This window comes from Salvelinus alpinus, chromosome 16 (assembly GCF_045679555.1).
Source record: "Salvelinus alpinus chromosome 16, SLU_Salpinus.1, whole genome shotgun sequence".
Lineage (NCBI taxonomy): Eukaryota > Metazoa > Chordata > Actinopteri > Salmoniformes > Salmonidae > Salvelinus > Salvelinus alpinus.
This window is the reverse complement of record NC_092101.1, coordinates 28,813,218-28,822,992: the sequence shown is the minus strand read 5'-3', so window position 1 is coordinate 28,822,992 and position 9,775 is coordinate 28,813,218.

Sequence of the window (9,775 nt, the reverse complement as noted above, 5' to 3'; positions counted from 1 at the left end):
CCCCATTTGTTTAATGTGCAGCACCTGCACCCTTTGATCAGCAGAAACACAAACAATTATCACAAGACCACTTCTGGTTACCTTCAACGATTCCACAGCACCCAACTCTGTTTTCAACCACCCTGAAACAACAAATGGATAAGCCAAAAAGCAAGGGCCCACTTTTTCCAAAAATGTCACTCCTACCATCACAGACTCATCTTTATCCTGACCCTCGGTGCAACCCTCGGCTCTGACAACTAGCACGCCCAGTCCAGACACAACGACGCCTCAAGACCAACACTTGCTCCAGATTGAAATAGTTGGGCTCGTTTGAGCAAATAATTTGTCAAGTTGGTGACCAAAGCTTTTAAAGAGTCTTGCATTTTGAAAAAAATCGGATTTTCACCGAGATGACCTTTACAAACTTCAGGACCTTTAATCATATGATTTTTAAGGTCGGATGGGGTTGGGTGGGGATGAGGGAGGGTCTTGATCACACCAATAGTGTTATTGCATTTTGGTACACCAAAAGGACATTAATTTCCAATGGAAAGCTGCGTTTGCCTTGCACAATTGCATTGCAGAGGCAGTTGCAGTGCCTTCTGTGTGTTGCATACATAGGATTTATCAAACTTATGCATCAAACTGTATGCTTAGATTGCTTGACAGAAATGGTAGCAGAAGGTGAATGTTGAACTTTTGTTGCACACATATCCAGATGATGCTGCATACCATTTTGCGTAATAACCGTGTCGGTGTGATTGAAGCGGGACACTGTATGTGTGATCAAGGTGTCAATGTGAAAAGCACTTTACCGCGTCCAGTCTACTCACCAGAACGCCATCCAATCAATGCAGAGGCGTAAGATTGCCAGAGCCTGAACAACAAATAAAATAATTTATACAATGTAGGTGTAAACAATTTGAACCAATCATTTAATGCAAAGGGCGGGGCAAATTGCCAACATTTTGACAGTGGTACGCTCATATCAGACAACACAAACCGCAAAATTGTTTACCAATCTGTCAAAGAGGATAGTTGCTATTAGACGAGTTTAGATCTTTGAAAAAATTAAAAGAGTGTTAAAAAAAAAAAAAGAACGGATGGGAAAGGAAGGTGAGGACACATACTGAAATATCTCATTTGCGATCCCAGCGAAGTTTCACTGACACTGTTGGAAAAAGCTATAATTGTAGCATGCCAGAGGAGTTGGATTGCTAGCAAACAAGCTAAACGTACTTTAAAAAAAGGTAAGCTCGGCCGAGATTTGAAATACTCGGTCCCACCAAATAGCTAATTTATTAAAGTTAGCAAACCTTGCTTTTCGTAGTGAGTAGTTTGCTGTTTCGGCAAAATTGATAAGCTATGGAATTGCTTCGATACTAGCTAGCATAGTTGGGTAACGTTAGATGGATATCTATCTAGCTAGCTAACGTTATGTGTTATTAGCTAACCATGTCAGGATTTGGCAAACCCAGAAGTACTCAAATACTGGACAGGAAGGAAGCCAAATGAGTGTTACTGTTGTTGTCAGTTAGCTAACTAGTTAACATTAACCAGCTCTAGCTAGACAGCCAATTAATAAAGGAAACTAGGCTGGCTAGCTAGCTAGTTATCTAACGTGACCAACTCGCTTGCTAGCAACGACGTTGGCGATATTGAAGACACAGCACAATGGCAATCATAGCAAGCTAACTGTTGTTGGCTCATGTACAGTACCAATAATTTGATATAATCCCCCTTGCGTCTTTTGTTTTGCCACTGTGTCTATCCGTTGATTTACGTCGTAGGTGTTCCTGTCACCATGTTATGCCACTGAAATTTGTTTTTGAGGAGGCAAGCTGCAGTTACACAGACGAGGCAAGTTAGAGCATGGTCAACGATCCTGCTTTGATTTGACTTTACACCTAACTTGGCAGGTAGTCTAATACTAGGATACAACTAACGTTACTGAGTGAGGTTAATCAGAAAATATCCATATACACTTGTATATTATACAGCTGTACCTTACTTACTCGGACATTAGTTGCCTTTGTCATGCCAATGTACCCCAAAGTTGTCTCCATTACCTATATAGCCCAACAACCAGGAAAATATTGGATTCTCAAATATCATTGCTGGGTGTTTGCTCACTCTACCTCTGTTCTGTAGGCGCTAGATTTTAAAGTTAACCACCAATCAGTACTGTAATAGCTAACATTCTGTGATTGCTACTGGGCACTATTTATTCTGTGTGTAATTACAGCAAAGGCCAAATTGCATTTGTCCTGTTTAGCAGCTGCTTTTGTCCCCCTCTTAAATTAGGCCCCATCCTTACAGCGTCTGTGAAAACGGTGGCAGTACACACACTGCTCAGTAAAGATCAATCACAATATGTTGGCAATAGCCTGTCCACTGCCTCTCTCTTTTGGTGTGTTTGTACAGCAATGGGAGAATAGACACACAATGAGGAGTTTGTTCTTGTTTTCTGTAGCTGTTTGTTGTTTTCTGTAGCTGTAAGATGGGAACACAGACACACAGAGATAAATCTGGTCAGTCTGCAATGAACCAGGAGGTGGAGAGGGCTGAACTATTTCAGACCCTGGGGCCTTTGCAATGCACTTCTCATCTGGAGAAAAGTCTGTGTGTCACTCCCACATGGGTCAGGGCTCTACAGTGTGACCATTTTACTCGCATATTAATTTAGGCGCACCAGTGCACCTAGAAAAAGGATTCTAGCTGTATTACCTCAAATCTTTTTCATTTTGCCCCTAAATTTCTTTGTGTGCCTACATTTTTCAATTTAGGTGAACACATGCTCCTTGGGAAAAAAACATAAAAAGCTTGGGGTACATGCTCTGAATAATCAGTAACCACTTGATCCAAGGACTTTGGTGCTTTTTGCGTTGTTGCGTAAACATATTAAATTACGTCAGGCCAGCAGGCAGATGCAATGGGTGAATTTGAGTGTGACATTTTCATTCACCAGGCCAGCCAATGTTTACCATTCCACTGTTAACATGTAACATCCTAGTGTTCAATGTAAGGGTCAAAGTATTAAAGCAGCTTAAAAAAAAAAACATGTTTTGCTTATCATTGCAATATTTAGATGACTATGGTGCATAGGCTACATCTTACATAAAATTATGACGATAATGCATAAATCTTATGTAAAATTGTTGAATAAAATGGGCTAGAACACTGTCATGGTCAGGACAGGAGGCTGGTTTGTTGTGGTCACATTTTAAGAAAGTGATGAACCCCCTCTCTGCCCCAACCCATACATGTCTCTCTGTGTGGTTGACTGATCCTCTCAACCTCGCCCTGCAGGGATAAGCCTCTGATTGCTGTACAGATGTGTTTGCACTGTGCACGCACCCACTGGGCCTCTGCATAGGGACGGCAGGGAATCCTTCTAAATTGTAGAGGGGCATCTATCTGCGATTACCCAGGGCATAATTCCGGGGAATGTGTGTTTTTGGGTTAATCCTGGAAGACATTAATGTCATTGAGTAAAGGGATGGAGCTGGTCTCTGAGTGGTTCCCCTGTCAAACCATGGATGTGCCTCTCTTCTCAGGATGAGCCAGAGGAGGGCCATTGGTCACTCTTATCACTGCATAGTGTGGTGGTTAGATTTATATGAGCCAGATAAGAGCTGTGTAGTCAAGCATTTCTCTTAATGAGTCTGGTCCCTCACTGTTTCTCCTGTCCCATCAAACTGACACTGTTGTCCCTTTCCTCTCTTACTGCTTTGTACCTGTACTGACCAACTGACTGACTCTTTTGCACCTCTGCCATCTGGTAAAACAAATGAGGCTTCCCAGTGTTTACCTTCATGGAGTTCACGGCTGCACAAATATCGTTATCTTGCCTTGCTTGTTGTTGACTCTGTAACACCTGCATCTGGCTGATCTACGACCTCAACATTTCACCTACTGCCTTATCAAGAGCACTTACAGGAAACTCTGGATTTCCTGTGTGAACTATACAGCTATATTCTTATTACCAACTGAATTACAGCCTTAATTTGCCTGCCTGGTGATGGTGGGACTGGATCTCTTCTCTTGCCAAATGATCTGCTAAACCTAACTGAAAAGGTTGGTGTTGTGTCTGTTTGCTAGGTGCTAAATTATTAACCTGAACTGCTGCAGTCATTATCCGGCGGCAAAAATAAAGAACATGTTAAACTGCAAGGCATGCAAGTTACTCTGATTTTAAAGGTACTGCCGCTAAGCAACTTTGAAAAGAGGTTAAATCGCTGTTCATCAGACAAGCCCCCATCCTTTAGTTATAGTTATCCTAAAATGAGCAATCCTTTGTCTTTGGATGCATTCAAAGGCTGTGTTCTGTAATACACAAATGTGAATTGAGTTCAGCTAGAAATAGCTTATAATGGGGCCTTACCGAGGCATATTATTTTTGGCTTTGGGTAGGGAGAACTGGTTTGGAGCAGGATAATTGATGTTTGGGACTGACTTCACCAAAGAAACCATCAGGTCCTCGGCCCAAGGAAAGCCAGCTCTGTTCCTCTCTCACCTCATACAGAGTGTGCCTGTGTGTTTGGACTGGAGCTTTCAGGGGCTGTGTACTAGGTTTCACATGAGCTCTCTTTAGAAGTCAAACTGGTGAGGAAGAGCTTTCTAAAACATGCAAACAAGTGGTCCTGTTAGGGCAGTTGCATGAAGGCCTTATCTGTCAGGAGAATCTAGTGTTCTGCTCCATAGGAAGGTTGTGATTACGCAGGCGAAAAGCCTTTCATTTAGTGCTGGTGAACAAGATGTAGTTAGTTTTTATTTTGTCCTTTTTGCCCCAGTTGTGACTGTGCACCAATGCAGAGATCTAGTGTTGCACAAAACTTTCGATACTAGAACATGAAAAACGGTTCGGTACTAGAATTTGTTACTTTCGGTACTTCTGTTTTAATGTGTATCATGGATCAAATCTATCAGCCAGTGTAAATTTCTTCAACAAAAATATTACTGAAACACCATTTGTTTTGTGGCAATTACTCACTGTTGACGTTGAGATTGGTGTTTTGCAAGTGCTATTTAATGAAGCTACCAGTTGAGGACTTGTGAGGCGTCCGTTTCTCAAACTAGACACTCTGTACTTGTCCTCTTGTTCAGTTGTGCACCTGGGCCTCCCATTCGTTCTATTCTGGTTAGAGACAGTTTGCGCTGTTCTTTGAAGGGAGTAGTACACAGCGTTATACGAGATCTTCAGTTTCTTGGCAATTTCTCGCATTGGAATAGCCTTCATTTCTCAGAACAAGAATAGACTGACGAGTTTCAGAAGAAAGGTCTTTGTTTCTGGCCATTTTGAGCCTGTAATCGAACCCACAAATGCTGATGCTCCAGATACTCAACTAGTCTAAAGAAGGCCAGTTTTATTGCTTCTTTAATCAGGACAACAGTTTTCAGCTGTGTTAACATAATTGCAAAAGGGTTTTCTAATGATCAATTAGCCTTTTTAAAATTATAAACTTGGATTAGCTAACACAACGTGCCATTGGAACACAGGAGTGATGGTTGCTGAAAATGGGCCTCTGTACACCTACGTAGATATTCCATAAAAAATCTGCCGTTTCCAGCTACAATAGTCATTTACAACATTTAACAATGTCTACAATGTATTTCTGATCAATTTGATGTTATTTTAATGGTCTAAAAATTAGCTTTTCTTTCAAAAACAAGGGCATTTCTAAGTGAACCCTAACTTTTGAACGGTAGTGTACAGTACATGTTTCAAGCAGACCACCATAGTCCCTGTGCCCAAGAAAGCTAAGGTAACTTCTCCCTCAATGTGAGCAAGACAAAGGAGCTGATCGTGGACTACAGGAAAAGGCGGGCCGAACACGCCCCCATTCACATCAACAGGGCTGTAGTAGAGCGGGTCAGGAGTTTCAAGTTCCTTGGTGTCCACATCACCAACGAACTATCATTGTCCAAACACACCAAGATAGTTGTGAAGAGGGCATGACAACACCTTTTCCCCCTCAGGAAACTGAAAAGATTTGGCATGGGTCCCCAGAGCCTCAAAAAGTTCTACAGATGCAACATCGAGAGCATCCTGACCGGTTGCATCACCGCCTGGTATGGCAACTGCTCGGCATCTGACCGTAAGGCGCTACAGAGGGTAGTGCTTATGGCCTAGTACATCTTACGGCCAAGCTTCCTGCCATCCAGGACCTCTATACTAGGCGCTGTCAGAGGAAGGTAAAAAAAATATAGTATTACCCTTATGTTTATATAGTTTGGTAATTGATTCATTAATGCATACATGGATGTCTCTGAAAAATGTACGGAAAAAATGTCAAATGTAACGCTGTTGAACTACAGATGCCCAACAATTGAACAGGGCAGTAGATTCGCTTATCTGTCTGGATCAAGTGCCATTCTGTGACTTTGGCTAATTTAATTCTTTAAAAAATATATTTTTTAACCTTTGTACGGTTTTGGTATTGAGTATCGCGATACTAAACCTGGTATCTCTATCGAAGTAAAAATTCTGTTATCGTGACAACATTAACTGAGTTCGGGATAATACAGTACCTTCTATCCACCTGCAGATGAGATCAGCATCCTGTCTGACCTAGAAAACCCTGGGGTGTTTCAGGTTGGTACAGCTGACTGTGTTGGCCTTTGTTCAGGCTTCTTACTCAACCCACGAAAGTATGTTCACCATTTTAAGAACGTCTCACAACTAGTGTGTAGTTCCGTAAATGTCCGTGGTCATTATTTCCTTACCTGCGAAATGCATGACTAACTCTGTACTTATGCTGCTTGTGGGTCTATATATAGAGTGTGAGCTTAGTCTGTGGCTGGCTGTGTTGCTATACAGCCTCCCGTCTAGGAGGTGAAATGGGCCCTCGTGGGCTTGTTTTCTGCTCCACTTGTTTGTCTGGTCACACATTTTGTTTCTGGAGTTTCTGTTTGTTGTAACAGGAAGTTAGATCTGTTATTCACAAGTATGTGTGTGAAGCAATTATCTGTCAGAAAGGGGCATCATTCCACTGTGCGTGTGTAACTGTGTGTGTGCGCGGGCGTGTTTCTATTGTTGCCTGTCGAATACTGCTGTGGTTTTGTGGCGTAACGGGTGTTCCAACTGTTTCCATTGAACGTCTGTGCTGACCTGTTCTCACACTCTGTTCTGCCTAGAGGAGAGTTCTCTCTCTCTTTCTGACTGACTGGTATGTGTTTGGTCAGTGACTCATTGGTCTGCTCATCTTCTGTTTGTTAGATCATGATACTGTATATCTTACACTGGGATGGCTACTATGTCTAGCCCTTTTCTGCTATCCTGATTTGTCTTTGTCACGGTTTCCTGCTGTTATTTCAGTGCCTTATTCCATCTTTTTTTCTTTATTTTTTAACAGGTTGTATGATGGCCTTATGTATACTGGTATTTGTAGTTTCACTTTACACTGCACAGAGTGTACAACTTACTTTTTACCCTGGGGTACATGACACAGGTGGCAACAATGTGACTACAGTAGCAGCCTATATGAGGTGGACTGGTGCTTTAATGTGAGCTCACTCACTTCAGCTTTCATGATTGCTGGATGGAAACTGTGTTAGTACTGTGTTGTGATGACTCTGATCACTTTTATGTAACTGCCTCTTGGATGGACTGGGTAATCTTCAGATTACTGCTCTGCTCAATACTCAGGAGGAGGTTCTATTCCTGGCTCTGCCATTGACTGACCCAGCATAGGACCGCACTGGCTGTGAAGGTACTGGCAGTATCCTGACCTGTGGAGCTTGACTGTTACTGGGAGGCCCTATGCCCTACTGTCCCTGAAAGGTTACCCCAATCCCACTGGGATGGGGACTATGGTAGGGACTAGGCCCTGATAGGAGATGTGGGATGCTTCCCTGTAAGTGCATGATTGATTGACTGGTGTGGTAACTAATGGAATGATTTGTGTTTCAGATTCTTGTGCACTGAAGTCGTGGGACCTCTCCTTCCTGACTGCCCGAGTAGAGCCTCTGCTCTATGGCTTTAAGGTACGTAACGTCACACTGGCTTATGAGGAGCTGTTCGCACTGGTTTTGTTAAATAACTGTTACAGAAGCTCTGTGCTAAGCAGTGTGGGAACTAGGAAAGAATATTATGGCTGATTTTTACTCCTCTGGCATCTGTAACACTGTAGCCTGTATTGGGAAGTGGCATAGAGGTCTATTTCATTTTCTTCGGGCTCTTTGTTTGGCAGCCATTTTGAGTTCTTCCTGAGAATCCCTTGTCAACATCACTGGGGTGGTCTAGACTACAGTCTGTGAGCTAGGTGTTGTCTGTCAGCTGTGTGAAATGAGAACGGTTTCTTCAGTCTGACACTGATGCGCTTCACCACATTAGATAGACCACACAAAGAAAGGAATTATGTTCTTTGTTTGTATCATTTTCCTTTGTTGTGTGTATTATGTTTCTCTGTTTGATAGATCAGTGAAACTTGTTGAAAGGGGCCTCAGGCTAAGTGTGCATTGTCAGGCCTGTCTGATGGCAATGGAAACACACTGCAAGGTATGCAAGGGCATGTCTCTGCAGGACAGAGAGGGACATATTGGTTTCTGCAACATATCAATAAAATAATATTGACCTAGATTGCCCACTTTCAGTGGTTCTTGAGCAAGCAGCAACATAATGTAGCAGAGCTGAAATGGAGTCATTTTGTTATTTTCACATGGATCTACCAGTTTGAGGGCTGTATACTCTGGCCTCTAACTGGTAATTGAAGCCCTCTTGTCAGTTCTGAGTGTGGATTGGCCAAGACCGAACAGTGTGTGATTGGGACCCGGGGGTTGGTCAGGTCACGTTCTCACATTCCCCAGCCATGACAACAATGTTGCCTGTGGGCGGACCACACAACTGTCAATCAGGGGAGGCAGAGCTCTGTTTATCAATATGGTGACTGCATGGGTTCAATGACCCCCTTCTGTGTTCAGAGATATGAAAGATCTGGATATTTGGAGGCAATGATGGGTAAAAGGAAGCTCCATAGTCCTTTCAAACCTGTGAAAAACAGAAGGGGGTCTATGCTAGACAGGTGAAGGGGTAAGGCCAAGGTCATTGGAAAAATGCTGCAGTTGTGGGAGGGGATGCACTGCTGACACAGTCAAATAAGGTGTGTCCTGTCAGATGTCAGACAATGTTTTCTGACTGCGCGACACTAACATCCTTTCTAAACCCATGTAGTGTTTGTCCAGACCACGGGAGGGCGTACAGCCTCTGTACTTATCCAGACCTACTCTGTCTGTTTGAGATGAGTTCAGGTGGACTAACTGGCTGGGTTTCTGTCACGTGAGAGCACAGCTTCCCTCACACACAACAGGAGGGTCACCATCAGGACTCCACTCAGTGACTGACCTCGTGTCTGTCTGCAAGTTAACGGTTTGATCGCTGTACAGTCCGAACGTTGCCTCTTTGTCCCAGCTCTGGCAGTTTTCCTTTTTTCTGGGGCGTGAGAACAGAACAGGGCCAGAGCAGCGTCGGGGCGGTACCCGGAGTGCATTGTTCCCTGAGCTTCCTCTTCCACATTCCTGGGCTGATTGGGATCTGGGCCTCCTGCGCTAGGCTGTTGTTCTAACGGGGCGGCACCAGTGACCTGGCCCCTTCCGGACCACAGCCGCCTCCACTGGCCATTGCACTGCCCTGGTCCAGTGATGACCATCTCACGGAGTATGTTTACATGCACACTAATAATTTGATGTTAAACTGATTATGGCAGAAGGCCGAGTATGACATTAGTCATGTAAACACCTTACTCTACATATCTTAATCGGTGTAAGGTCATAATTGAAGTAAGCCTACGCTGAT